Genomic DNA, 15,771 nt, shown 5'->3' with positions numbered 1-15,771 from the left:
CAAGAGTAAACAAATGAACTGAAATCCGTAGATATTGAAACGCAACGGTACAGTTGTGCCAAAAGGAATAAGTGCAATTTCCCGGCCCCGGGCAGGCATGACGAGTGGCGAAAGTGGAAAAGTAAACAACTGATGCTTTCAAATTTAGCCTCTTTAGTTTTCGCCAGGGCAAAGAACCTTTCTTTTCTTTTTTGCTCAAGCCGGTGGTGGCACGGATCCGGAGCTCTCACTAATATGCACGTCTCAGCCGTGCGGAACGTGAACGACGACGTGCACGAGATCAAATCTGCATGCCGCCCAGTCAGGCTACCTCGGTGAAAGAGGGAAAACATGATGTAAATGATAGAAAAACATCGTCATCCGCAGGCTCGTCTTGTCGGGTTTTCGAAACGGATGGGTTTCCAGTCTGATCTAAATCTATTCCCGGAAGGGGTAGCCGTTCTTCCAATGTCATTCGTTGTTGCGGTCACTTGCCTGTGAATGGGCAAGCGCCTTTGTGCAGTTTCTGTGTGGTAGATTGTACCCAGAGCAAAAAAGGATTTCCACTGAATTCTTTCATCTTCACCGAAGGGGGAAATGTCTGTTTGTATTTTTCATTTCTCTCATGATTGAGTGACAATAATGACATGGGGGACATCGGGGCCTTTATGGTTCGGCTTTACAATTGTCCCCTTGGGCTGCCACCGGTGGTTATTGAACTGACAGCCGGCGGTAAGGATCATATACATACATGTATGTTTTTGCCAGAAAATGTTGTTTTGCTGCTTATACAAATGGATTGGGTCCTAGATGGATTTGTCGTTCAATAACTCTTGCCGAATAATGATGGACTGTTTGGTGTCAATGGTTGGTAGAAGAAACGAGAATTCAATTGTTTTAAATTTCGATAGCCTTTGAAACTCTTGAATCCTCATACATTGTTCGATTTCATGTGCTCGACCATTTCTGTCCAGTTGGTCAGTAAAATTGTATCCCCCGTATAACGTTACTAAATGGTCGTTTTTATCCTATCGAAATGTGTCAATTAAACCGGTTAAAAGCAATTTATTTCCCATTTCGCACAGTAACAAGTAACCACACTTTCCGAGTCGAGCGCCGCACAAAAGCGTGTCGTGTAGCTGTCATTTGCTACACGCAATTTTCAGTGGCCCTTGCTTTGCGTTAACCCCTGTCAACCTTACTTCCGGCGTCAGGAGCCAGGGACGTGAGTATACCATTGTAGCCCAGTAACCGGCACGGAACGTGTAGTGCAACAATTTCTCCTCCTGCGGACGGACACCTGTTTTCAGACGGGACTCGACTTGCAGGTAAGGAATTTTCTCAACGCCCCATAAATTAGTGAGATTATAATTGCGACGTTCTTAGCCGTCTAAGCAAAGAGCAAAGCCTTCTAATCGGGAGGGTGAGCTCTGAACACGGTTACACTGATGGCCTGTCAGGGCTCTGAATATGTATGCGATTTGTGTTCTCTACTTGAAGTAATAAGGGATCAACTGGAAATTACGTAAATAATAATTACTCAATAAAAATTTCAAGGGAAGCCACAAGTCAATACTAATAGAATTTTCAAGTAATCTATTCTATTCAACAAGTAAACTAAAATCCTATCACACATTTCATGGGAGCTCCCTTTGCGGTATCGGGACACGCTCGGTTCGCACCTGTACCTAACTGTCGCCAAATTGGTACGATATCACGTCACTTAGAAAGCGCTTCATCCGTTGGGCTCGGACAAGCTGGCTAGCTTTTCTAAATTATCCCCGTCAAATGAACCCCTCACTTTATATTATTGGCAATAACATCATCATTCTCATTCTCCACTCTCGGCCAGAGCCGGGAACAAAATGCGGTTTTAACTGAGCATGCCACATTATCGATGTAAAATTTATATCGAATGCATCAACGCTGCAGGCAGAGCAGGTAGAGGCAGGTAGGTGCAGGCAGAGGTTGGTAGTTTGAGTGGTCCGAAAGGTCCGAACCGGCGGCTAGTCGATGGATAACTACCAGCCGCAGAACTATGGCCTGCTCTGGTTAGCTCTGGTAAATAGTTGAATTTCTGTTAAATGAAACATTATCGAACTGCACTGGTTTCTTGCGGACGACTTCTGGCCACACACATACGCATCTATCAACTCACAGGATGGACGTTGGCCGTCATACCAGCCGAAGTTGCCGGCGCCGATGCCGGTCGAGCTGGGGATATTGATGATGTGTCCGAAAGCGAATGCAGGGGACGGCCAAGTGTGAGGAAATCAGTTGATTGGAAATTGAAATTCCCTGTCTTATCGTCATCAATTTAACAGCATTGAGATCGATTGGCTGGAGCCGAACTTCATTGCTTGGCTTTGGAATGGTATCCAACCAATAGCAGGGAGCAGTCGGAAAAGGGATCCATAGGAAAGTGACGCATTTTCCTACATCACCGCGGTGGTAGATATAATTATTCTCACTGCAAGCATTTTACCCGGTGGCGGATGCCACGTCGAACGCCATTCCCTTTACTCCTGAACTTTGCTGTTTGTTTCTCATTTACGATGTTTGCGCTTGGTTTATTATAAGATCAATAAACTAAATCGTTGGCGAGAATGAGTTCGTTAGCTCATGACTACGAATTTTGCTGCAATTCCTTTCACCTGCACGAAGAACTGAAAAATCAAAATTACCAAAATATAGAAGCTATGAAATCGATCTTTCTACTTTCAACTACCAGACCAGCCCAATCACCACTTCAACTGCCGCGTTTTCGTGATTCGGAGGAAACATTTCGGCGCTTCTTTGCCCAGCAGGACCCACACCACCGCTACCCGTTCATTAGGCTGCATAATTTATGCTGTCCAACAGACGGAGAATACTGATCTTGGTTTGAATTTATTTCTTCCTTCCGCACTACGCTCGCTCGTGCATTGACTACCGTCCGGCTGTAGTCAACGGTGTTTCGTTAGCAGCAGCAGCAGCGGAAAATCCTTCAACATTGCCACCGGCGCAATGGTTGGCGAGGCTGAACAGAAGAGACGTCAGCGAAAGAGGAAGAAGCTGCCTACTAAATTATTAAGCTTCCGCAACACTTGTACACACAAGCACACACATCGACAAAACCCGCATCGTCGGCCGTAACCGTAAGGGAAAGTGGCCCGTGTCGTGGTCGTGGTCGAGAAGGATTCTTGTGATCTTTACAATGGTTCGCAAGCGACGGCTATCATGAATAGCGTTCCAGCGAAATTTCCAATTTCACTGTAACGTTGTAGAAACAAAAAATGTTGATACAACGATACAGTTACAAACTCATGCATCAAGTCGAAACCAACTTTACCGTTCCATTGCTGTGTGAATAAGCAACAGTATGAACAAAAGGATTTTTTTTTTTGTAATATCAAATATCTACATGTTTGTTCCTCAACCTTTTCATCACTAGAACGAAGAATTATACCCACTGAATTGGTTAGCTTGGATGGGTAGAATTTTTTATTTGGTATTCTAGTTTACTCCTAAAAAATCTGTTTGTTTTGTTTTTCTGATGTTTCTAATCAGTTTTCCTTTTAAGTCTGGAAAAATGCTATAGGGACTTACAGCATCTGCAGAGTGGGACAAGACGTGAAGGGAAAAGAGCGGATTATTTAAGATAGCAGGAGGGCCATTGAAACAACACTTGAAGGTTCGTAGTTCATTAATTTTTACCAAACCAAGCTATAATGAACTGCAACCTCGACTGCAGTACTGCTTGATGCAGGGATGGTTCGATCACTTTGACTCAATTTTGATTCATTTGACAGTACCGTCTCAGCCGAGCCAAATATGACAATGTTATGTATGGGACATTTGTCGAACTAGTTCTAATCTACAATGTTTCTGAACAAAGTTTTGCTGAATCGTTTGTAGTTACGGTGCCACAACGCTAGTAACTCTTCAGTGACTAAATGAACGTTCATTTAGTCACTATTAAGATACTAGCATTGTAGCGCAGTAACTACAAAAGATACAGCAAAACTTTACTCAGCAAAATTATAGATAATAACCTGTTCTACAATTGTCCCATATATAACTTTGTCATATTTGGCTGTCAAATGAATCAAAATTGAGTCAAAGTGATCGAACCATCCCTGGCTTGATGGACTGGAAGGCAACCAACAGGAAGATGTGTTGAGGATAAACGGCCGATTTCTTCGGCTACACTATCATAAACGTGCACTGTCCACATAAAGAAGGCCCCGATGACGAAAAGAAAGCGTTTTCTGCGGAGCTGGGGCCCAGCAAGATTTGTGACGTCGGACAGACGTCGTCCGACACAAGCAAAACTATTGCTTGCCTTAGTGCAACGTTGGAAGACAATCGCATCGTTTGTTTGAGAAACCTCACATGTGCTTTTAACACAACTGTAGGAAAACAAAAAAAACGGATTTTCTCGAAATATTTTCAAACCCAACTAAAAGAAGTTTATGGAACCAATCTTTTTCCATAATTTGAAAAAAGAAGCAGGAATCCATGAGGATTCAAAATTGTCAAAAGCTCATGAAAATTGACTCATGTCAGATGGCACTTGTGGGGTTTTCTCAAACAAGCGATTCAAATTTTTACTGGCAATGAACGATAGCTGTTCGCCACGGGAATTCAAGTTTGTTATCAGGGATGCGAACACACAAATAGGCAAGGAAGCAATGTATACATCACTGATCGTACCCCATATCCCATATCCATATCGAGACAAGATTTTTATACCAGTTGATAGAATAATATTTACTGAATATCGGCGTGTTTTTTGATCTTTATAAAACGCTACTGAATTTGAGTTATAGTCGCGAGAAATGAAGAAGTCGCTGCGGCTAAATTGAGCCCATTTTCTATAGTGGTGTCTGTGTTTTTTAAATCCGACAGGCCGAAATATCTAGCACAGCGATTAAATGCTTTTCAAAAACAGATCAAAACAGAGACCGAAGGGTAACTTGTCGCTATTGCCTGCATTCCGGGCTCATTGAAGATAATTAGTTTTGCAGTGACAACATCATTGAATCGTGACTAGTGAACGAAAATTGATTTATATTTTCATATCAGAGGGGAATTTTCGTGTTCTACCGTGATAAAAAGAAGTAGAATTGTTCTGTGATAGCATATTCACAGCTGTTTAATTTCTAGAATAAGTAAACGTGATCATAATTGTGTGTTTTCCAAACCATCATCAAGAGCCGATACGCGTAAGCGATTGCTGCAGGTTTTTTCAGCGTGGTTACGTGCTAGTGGAAAAACAGTGGTTTTGATGTTTATTGAATAAAATTTAGCAAATTACTTACATTTTTATGAAAATAATTATAACACATTAAAGCCTATGAGTGCTACATTCTTTTCAGTATTGTTATATAGCGGCAAAGTTTTTCTTTGGGAAAGTGTAGCCAAAAAAGGTAATGTAGTAGTAGGGGAAAGCCACCATCAGTTCAAGGACTTGCCAATGTATGTGGGTAGAATAACAGTAGATCCAAATTTGATTATCAAATTAATTTCACACTAATGCTGTTACAGAAGGGTCAAAAGGGATTGGGCGGACCCACAAGCAGAGGCACTTGTACGCATTCCGGGGTTATAAGAGTCGCCTTCCAGCATTAGGATCCTTCCATGTAATAATCAATTTTGCTGTACCAACTTTAACCCACGTGATGATTTGTTTGTTTTGAATTGAGGAGTGCCATATTTGCTTCAGACCTTAAGGATTCAGGTTGGCAATCCACTCCATCATCCAGCCTTCCACATTTATGATTTCAATAATAATACTGTTAATAATATGATATTAAGATGAAATGTGGTATATATGGTAAAAATAGAACAATCTCACCAGCAGTCCTTCGTATGAAATAAAGTAGCGTCCTTTGAGGTTCCATAAGTGCTTCTAATAGTTAATTTAATTTTTCATTCTGGTATCCATGTGCAGTATTAAGACTCGTTTTGGCCAATGTTTTTACTATATAGCAGGAGATGCTTCATAAGCTAAAACAAAAAAAAAATAATTAAAATAACTTATTAGGCTTACCTATTAGCTAGGCCGTGTGGCTTCGTCGTCTGCCCAAACCCGCGGTTTTAAGACCAGGCAGCCGGGAACCACCCAGCAACGTACCTCCTAGCTTGGTTACTCAATAGAGCATTACCAGGTATGGCCACGTGGAAGCGCTAGGCAGGGGCTTGGGATGGCTAGAGCTATATTGGACGCTCCTCATTTGCCTTCCCCATTTCATACCCTAAGTAGCCAAAAAAGGTAATGTATGCCGAAATTAGTAGCGTGATGGGAATACCCTCCCGTACCCTATGTAGCCTCCGGTTGAACATTCGATAATTAAACAACCCGCGAGTTACCGAGAAATACGCGTACCTACCAAGGAACTTTTACCAACAAGCGATGGAAACTATCTAGGCCAGCGTTTCCCAAATGGGGGTGCGCGAACCCCCAGGGGTTCGTCAAAAATTTAGTTTGCTGTAGAATAGTATAGGCAATTCCGCCAGGGGGTTCGTGAACCAAAAAAGGTTGGGAACCGCTGATTTAGGCATTGCTACGTGGGAGAATTTAGCCAAGTATCGCCGTGCGCAGAATGAGTTGACCACGATCCTGAGGAGGAAAAAGCGCCAAAAGGAGGGCAGAGATCGTGAAGAGCAGCCATTCCGGGCTAATGAGGCACGCAAATTCTATGAGAAGGTTAAGCGTTACATGTGAAGCGACGAGGAGGGAATCTTGGTCTCAAACGAGCGCGACGTGATCGACATGTGGAAGCAGTTCTTCAATGGGTATCTCAATGGCGTTATAAGAAAGAAAACGGAACGAAAGTTAACCTAGTAGTACCTGCAAACAGCGTTCCGAGAACCGATCTCGAAAAGATCCGGCGAGAAATCGGTCGGCTGAAGAATGATAGAACCGTCGGAAAGGATCGACTACCAGCAGAACTCTACAAAAATTGTAAAGAACCACTAGCAACGGCACTTCACTGGATAATTTCAAGAATTGGGGAGGAGGAGAAACTGCCGTAGGAGAGGAGTCTGTTTCATAAAAATGGCGATCGCCTCGATTGCTGAAATTACCGCTGCATTACAGTGATCAACGCCATCTACATAATGATCTCCCTAATTTTGTCAAGTCGTCTATCCCTAATAGCAAAAGGTTTCGTAGGGCGGTGCTAGTAGTGATCAAATTTTCACAAACATTCGAGAACTGCCGAGATTATAGTGTACCCACGCATTGTATTTTCATGGATTTTAGGGCAGCATTAGGGCAGATTTTAGGGACAGTTGTAGCGCAAGCAGCTGTAGCAGATCATGAATTCCGGACATGGTTTTCTGGACAAACTCATGCGGCTGATCAAAGCTACTCTGGAGCTATTGAAGTGCTACGAACGTGTTTTAAGGTCTTTTTCGAATCCCTTTGACTCACACCGAGGGTTGCGGCAAGCGGATGGGCTGTCCTGTGTATTATTCAACATCGCTATTGAAGGTGTGATCCAGCGAGCGGGCATCGAATGATCTTCAGCGAAAATAGCCAACTTCCAACCAACTTTGCAGGCAACCTCGATATCATTACTAGAAACCTTGGGACGGCAGAGGCAATCTACGCCAGTCTAAAAACTAAGGCTGGGAGGATGGGGTTACAAATCAATGTGTCGAATACCAAATATATGGCAGGAAGCAGCGCCAGAGAAAACGGCGTTTGCCTCCCACGGATAATGACTGTTAACGGCGATGAACTAAACGAACGAAACCAAAGGTGTTGCGGATCATTTTTTGTGGACTACAAATGGAGCGCGGAGAGTGTCGCAAGCGTATGAACCACGATCAGCAGGCACCACTTGGAGAGATTCCCATCGTGTACCTAGCGAAAGCTGGGAGACTACGGTAGGCCAGCCACGTCGCAAGGGTGCCAGACGACTGTGCTCTGAAATGCGTTCTCTTCAAGAGCCCCGCCGGCACCAGGAATAGTGGAGCTCAATATGCTAGATGGCCAACTTGCGTGTATCGAAAGGCTAAACGAATTAGCGACGAGCAGCCCAAGACCTAGTGCAGTGGAGAGGAATTCTTGATACAACAAGAGGCAGGGCAGATCTATGCAAATCAGTGACTTCTAACAGCTAACAGCAGGGATAATTCCTCTGCAGGGCAAAAAATGTATAAAGGTCTGTGCCTAGGGGTACGAACGCAAGGCTAACGTAGAACTACGTATAATGCAGGAAATTTTTTCATATTTAACACTCTATACTGAAAGTATAACAAAATGAACGGAAACGGGCTTTTTATAAAGTTATTTTACAAAACTATTGTATTAAATGTTATGAAGCTGCAACTTACACTACAACCTTCTACGCACATCGCAAACAGATTGAGCAATTTGATTAGAATTTTCTAATATGCTGCTGTAAAGTTATACTTAAAGGTAATACAACCGAAATAACGTGAAGAATTCCATCGCTAATCTTTAAATATTCACACTTTCAATCTTTCACACTGAAAATTTCTGCATCATGGCACATGTTAGAATGTACCGTCTACCAAGTTTTCGTATAGGACTTCATTTTCGAATATGTTCTTACAGTACATCAATACAATCGGTTGTAGAGAAAGGATGATAACATTCTTTCCTTTAAAAGTTTACTTTTTAGGACATCAAGTTCGTCTAGGTTCAATAAACGAATGGTAAAGTTGATCGAAGAGTGCAGATAAAATTTTACACCTTTACAAAATTGTGTACTTTTAGGAATGTGAAGATTCTTGTTAGAGCATTGACTGGCCATTGTAAACTCAATTATCATATGGCCACTATTCAACGTGCAGAGTATTACTCTTGTAATATTTGTGAGTCCGATTATGGAACTTCGTATCATTTGATATGTGTCTATCCTACAAAAATGCAATTGCGTTAACGGGTCTTTGGACAACCCTATATAGAGGATCATACTGTTAGACAGTTGAAACTAAAAGACATTCTTATGTTTTTGAACCAATGTGGGAAAGAACTTTAGTTCTCGCTTTTCCCATATCAGGAAAATCAGGAAAATGATGAGAGAGTGCGGCAAGGCACAAATTTTCAAAGTATGGGGAGCGTGCCGTTTGAGCCAAAATATTCTGATTCCTAATTCCACTAACTCACTCATACACTCACTCACACTCACTCACTCACTCACTCACTCATTCACTCACTCACTCACTCACTCACTCATACACTCACTCACTCACTCACTCACTCACTCACTCACTCACTCACTCACTCACTCACTCACTCACTCACTCACTCACTCACTCACTCACTCACTCACTCACTCACTCACTCACTCACTCACTCACTCACTCACTCACTCACTCACTCACTCACTCACTCACTCACTCACTCACTCACTCACTCACTCACTCACTCACTCACTCACTCACTCACTCACTCACTCACTCACTCACTCACTCACTCACTCACTCACTCACTCACTCACTCAATCACTCACTCAGTCGCAAGGTTGTATGCGGCAACTTGGGATTCAGACTTGTTGGACTGTGCCGTAAACGACCTGAAGTCACAATTGCACAATATAATAAACCGACATGACCTTAATTCTGTAATATTATATTACATATTAGTGTATTACAACAAACTACGGGTTGTAGGTGGATATTTATCAGCATAAAAAAGAGTAGGATTCAATATTCCACAGTTTTCAAGTTTTTCAAAAATCCTCGATCTGCTGGAATGACTAATACAAGGGTAACATCTCACCGAAAACTGCCACTATCCTCCTATCGTTTATGGTCCTATTTTTTGTAGCTCCGATAGAAAAGTTCAACGAGCAACACCGTAAAACGAAAGTGTGATTCTCTTATAATTTCTTTTCCATGTTGCTCCACTGGATTGCTAGTATTTCCCGACACCTTGCATAAGCAGACACGTAGGTACTACTACCGCCATACAGCAAACGAGCATCCCTTCTTCGAAGTAGATCCAAGCTGGAGCAACTACGGCGGCGGGTACGAACGAGGAAAAATGAAGCACATAAAATAAGGAAAACAACTTCATAAAAGTTTTACCCTCCAGCTAAGAAAACTACTTGCCAGAGCACAGCACTAGCAACAGAAACATGGATATTTATGCCATCTTGCAGTGTTTCGGTGTCATCCCCTTCAACCGGAGTGAAATTGCATCAGTCTTGCGGCTGAAGCACCTTCCGACGTTGATGTAGACCAACTTTGCTTCTCCCGATCGCTCGTTCCATCTACCTCTAATAATGTAATTACATTCTTAAAGCGTCTGCTTCACCACAGGCAGTAACAAATTTCAATCGAATAAAGTATCCTTTTTTCACTCGGGCGCTATCATCTGCGTTGGTAAAACCAATTCCGCCTTTAAGTTCCTATTCGCTGCTTCAAAGCTACTTTGTAATAGACTTATTTTTTCGTTTTCATCCTAGCAAAACAACTTTGGAAGCGAGCCTATTTTACTGCAACTTCCAGCAGACAGTGCGCAGTGCATACAGCCACTATGTAACTCCACCGATATGGGAAAACGGCTCTGACTCGTGCCTCCTGCGCCAGTGCTGGAGCATACAACACTTGAGCTAGCCCGACGAAGCAGGACGAAGACGTATTTGTTGATCCTGTTTGCCTATTTCTTATTCAATAAGAAAACTATTTCAAGCACTTTTGTAGCCACTCAACCTCGGGCGAACGGGAAGGCACTTGAGCTGGTGCATCGGAAAGCTAACACCACCACCAACAGTTGGGCAGGGGAGAGAAATCGGAGGAGGTGGGGGGGCGGTGCCTTTTTCATAAATCTTGCACTCCGCTTTAGCCGAGCAGGCGGATTATTCAATTTTCATATTCATGGGAAATGAAAAGTGTCACAAGTTAGAAAACTTATTTGCGCCAGTTGCTGCTGCGAGACGCGAGATGAAATTGCATTACAGCCCTTTTTGATTGAGTCGTTGTCTGTGAGATTTTGGAGATCGTTTGACGTGGAACTTTGAAAGGAAATGTCCGCTGCTATGGAAAGTTTTAACAGTATTTTTCCTAAACTTGCAATTTTATATGATAACACATTTTTGATCAATAATATTTGTTGTTTCAAACAAAATCAAACTGAAATGATTTTTGAAACAGCTTTAGTTAACACATTTTTACAGATTTACAGTTCAGTTGGTCGTTAATTATAAGAGCTGATAATTTTATAACCTACGACTTACGACATACCTGGCCTGTAGCGGGAGAGTCTAGCCGTAAAAGGCCGTAGCTTGTTAAAACTTTCTCTGTGCCGCTCAGTAATTTACACTGGCACAATTATGTACGGTCCATTTAGTAGGTAGTTCACTGCCTGTCAGGTGCGGACACAATTATCCTTATGTAGGGCAGTAAACTTTCTGAAGTTTTCCTCCTCATTCTGCCAACGAATTTTAGCCTAAAACAGGAAATGAACGGTTAGTTATAAATATGCAGCCTTCGCAATTTTCGCTGCTTCCACATAACATGGCACTAACCTAGAAAGCCGCTGATAAGTCCCGACCTCCTATTTCATCGTGTAATTTCATTAAAAGTTTCAAGCACTCATTATGTGATATTGTTACATAATGACGTTTTCCTCGGCACCGCCTGCTTGGTTATCGTCCTCGTCACCGACACCTCTGCCATCACGGGACGGCGACAAACTTAGCTGCTCGTAAAGAAAAAGAAAACTTCGCAACCCACTTCAACTCAACGTTCAGCCAGGTGAGGCTTGACATGCCAGGCAGACAGCAGCACTCCGCTGAGATTTTCTCCGCAAAGGACTTGGGCGCCATCATCGCTTCGACAGGAAAATATTACCTTCGTTGGCGTAGGTACTTCGCTGGTAGAAAAAATTGCTCTTCGACATTCCGGACAACTCCCGGGTTGAGGACGTCGATGATGACGACTTCTTCATCGCTTGGTGCTGAAATGAAAAAAGTTCAATCGTTTCGGTCTTTTGCGTTGCCATGACCGATACCGCACCGGCGGTGGCGACGACGGCGATCGCCGTTAGATAAGGACGCCCCGTCGCTATGATTATGATAGTTTCGAGCAAAATCCAACCAATTGCCGCTGATTGATACCGCCGACAGAATAATATAAGTTGGGAGCTTACCAAATTGGATGATATTATTTTGTGAATCTTCAAGAAGAAAACTTAATCTCTCTTTAATATCAAAGTTTATATAGATGGTGTTTTCGCAGTTGACCACAAGGTATGACACTGGTCTACCATACTAGTCGTCGTATATTCGAATCTCGACTGGAAGCAGAGGCAATAGAATCTTAGTGCTGGCCTCGTAATTGTCCTGTGTTTCCCAATAGCTAGGTTTTGAATTCTGTCGAATAAAAAAAGAAAGGTTGGGTATCGTAAAAGGAAAAGGAACCCCTTTGCTTTTTATTGATGAAAAAACGTACATAATCATATGGATGAATTAGAAATACTTTATTGACAGAAAGTACAGTGCACTTTCGTATTTATGTTATGAAGTCCCCATTAGAGCAATAGAATTTTAGTATAAGTCAATTGAAATTTTTCTCATTGTGGTAAATTATAATAGAATTTATGCAAAAATTAAAACGAACCCTCCTTGGGATTCCATTTCACCCTCTGGTCAATAATTATACATTGCAGTGATGGTTGTCCCTTATTTGGTCGCTAAATTTTTCCATTCCTAAGTGAACTGCTGTAATTTATTCACATAACCGTTATAAATGCCTTTGCAGAAAGAAAATCTATTTAAGTGCATGTTCGACTGAGAAAAAAAACCGGCATATTTTCATACCGCACATTTATCAACACGAAACTCTGTGATCTGTGTGATTGACACCACCTCTGTTAATCGAGTTTATTATCTTTTATTTTTAGTCACTCAATCATTCATCTATGAAGATATGCTCATCTCAATACATCTACGTAATTAGTCTCCGAACGTGCTAGGACTGGTTTTAAGCCAATCCTTTGCATCATCCCAAAGTTTATAGAATCAATTCGAACTGTAAATAGGGTCGTTCTCGTTAGTTGAATTGATCGACTTACCGCATAACTAGGTCGCTCAACCTGCCTGCTGGAAGAGTGTGGAAGAGAGTGGAAATTCATATTGAGTAATTGTTGTTTGATTTGTATCAGGTATCAGGTATCAGCATCTTTGGCTCGAGCAGCACGTTCCTCACAATCATGTGGAAGATTTGTGCCTTGCCCATCTTGCCCGTGTCATCATTTACCTGATGAGGACGGGAAGGAAAACAAGAGGAATAGGAAGGCGTGGATGAGGAATTGGGACAAACACAAACACATACATACCGAGAGATTTTTGTACCCCCGAGGGGATACTGCAATCCTTGGTAGTTAACTTATCAATAGTACGCCCCCTGGGGGGTATACTCATAATAAATAAGAGCTTATAGCTCAATACCGCTTTCGGTAAGAAACATCAAAATGTCTCGTAATTTAAGTTTTCTAAAATCCGATTCATTTAAGACGTAGGATCCGAAGATCCTATGACGCAATTGTGCTACTGCAGGACAGTTGCAAATTACGTGATATGGTGTACCGTACCTTTTGTTTTATTCAACATGCCGCAATTGCTAAAGCAGGTTCCGGTCCGAAAACTGACCTTTCTGCTCCAGATCTTGCTAGTTCATCAGCCCATTCATTTCCGGTTATACCAGAATGGCCAGGAACCCAAACCAGATGAACGGCATTTAGAATGCATAGTTCTTCTAATTGGGTGTGGCAAGCGATAACTGTTTTAGATTTAGAATTAGCCGCACAAAGGACTTTTATAGCGGCTTGACTGTCAGAACAGAAGTAGATAATCTTGCCTACCAGTTCTTTCTGAAGTGCAAACTGAGCTCCGCACATAATTGCAAAGATTTCAGCTTGAAAAACGGTGCAGTAACTACCCAACGAATAGGATTCCTCCAATTCCAGCTCACGGCAGTAAACACCAGCACCCGCGCGACCTTCGTACAAGGAACCATCGGTATAACAGACCACATAGTCGGAAATTTTCCTTTCCATGTAGCCTGACATCCACTCCTCTCTAGAAGGAAAGTCACTTAAGAAAGTCCTATACGGGAAAGTACGCATGAGCGTTACATCGCTAGGAGCAAGGGCAAACTTGTCCTCAGCAACAATTTGCGACCACAATCGAGTATGACCAGTGGGACCGTCCACAGACTGCCAAAGGCCAATCGCGTGTAGTCGATAAGCACATATTAGTGCCTCTTGCTTCAGGTGGAAGTGTAGAGGTTTAATATTGAAATAGCTTCTAGGGCGGCAGTAGGAGTTGTAGTAAATGCACCAATTGCCATTAAACACATCCTTTGGAGATGGTTTAGCTTTGTCTGGACAGTCACAACTTCCCCTCTCTGCCACCATACAAGACAACCATACGCCCGTATTGGTCTGACAACGACCGTGTATAACCAGTGTATGTATTTGGGCTTAAGCCCCCAAGTGTTGCCAATTACCCGTCTACATTGCCCAAAGGCCATCCACGCTTTTTTAATTCGGAAATCAATATTTGTGGACCAGTCAAGCTTGGAGTTGAGAATCAACCCCACGTACTTCACCTCGTTCACAACATCAACATCCGAATCGTAAAAGCGCAGAGCGCGAGCTCCATTGGTATTTCTACGTCTTGAAAATAAGACGATAGATGTTTTGCTCGGATGTACCGATAGTGCAGTTTCTCGGCATCACGTTTCCACGACGCGTAGTGCCTGCTGCATTAAGTCAAATAATGTGCTTATGCCCTTTCCAACTACTAGGATGAGATAGTCATCCGCAAAACCATATGACGGATAGCCTAGACCATTGAGTTTCCTCAATAGGCCGTCCGCCACAAGGTTCCATAAAAGCGGCGAGAGAACGCCACCTTGTGGACATCCACAAACACTTTGCTTCCAAATGCTTGCTTGCCGTAAGGACGAAAAAAGCAATCAGTTACTAAGCATTTGTTCTATCCACTTTATGATTATTGAAGGCACATTATGATAACGAGCAGCCTCCAAAATGGAAGCGAAAGATACGTTATCAAACGCGCCTTCAATATCCAAAAAAGTTCCTAAGCAAGATTCCTTTTGTGAAAAAGCAACCTCAATTTTATCCACCACATCATGTAATAAAGTGGTTGTAGATTTGCCACTTTGATAAGCATGTTGTGCTGAATGAAGAGGAACTTCTACTAAGCTTGTTCGCGGATGTGGTGATCAACAATCCGCTCAAGTGATTTAAGCAAGAAAGACGTTAGACTGATTGGTCCTAACTTTTTGCTTGCTCGTATGTCGCGCGTCCACCTTTAGGAATAAACTTAATGGTTATTTCACGCCATTGAGTTGGGATGTACCCAATAGCAATACTACATACAAACATACTTCTCAGAATGTGTACTTCAACTTGAATCCTTTCTGCAGTAGAATAGGGTATATTCCATCTGTTCCAGGAGATTTGTATGGAGAGAAGCTGTTCACGGCCCACTCAATCGCTTCAGTTGTGACAAGTCTCCGAGCAAAAGCCCATGAGTCTAAGCCACCTAAAACGATTTCTGGATCGTTTCGAACTTCAGGTTCCACACAGCCCGGAAAGTGACTATAAAAGAGACATTCCAGGATTTCATTGTCATTCGAACAGTATTCACCGTTCGAACTTCGAATGTTATTAACCTGATAATCTTTCGATTTTGACAGTATTTTATTAAGTCGACTTGCCTCGCCGAAACTGGAAACGTTGCTGCAGAACCTGTGCCAGCTCGTGCGTACTGAAGATCGTAGAGCCTTTGCATAGGC

Source organism: Sabethes cyaneus, chromosome 2 (genome assembly GCF_943734655.1).
Source record: "Sabethes cyaneus chromosome 2, idSabCyanKW18_F2, whole genome shotgun sequence".
NCBI classification, from domain to species: domain Eukaryota; kingdom Metazoa; phylum Arthropoda; class Insecta; order Diptera; family Culicidae; genus Sabethes; species Sabethes cyaneus.
The sequence above is the reverse complement of the archived record's forward strand: the minus strand, read 5'-3'. Positions refer to the sequence as shown.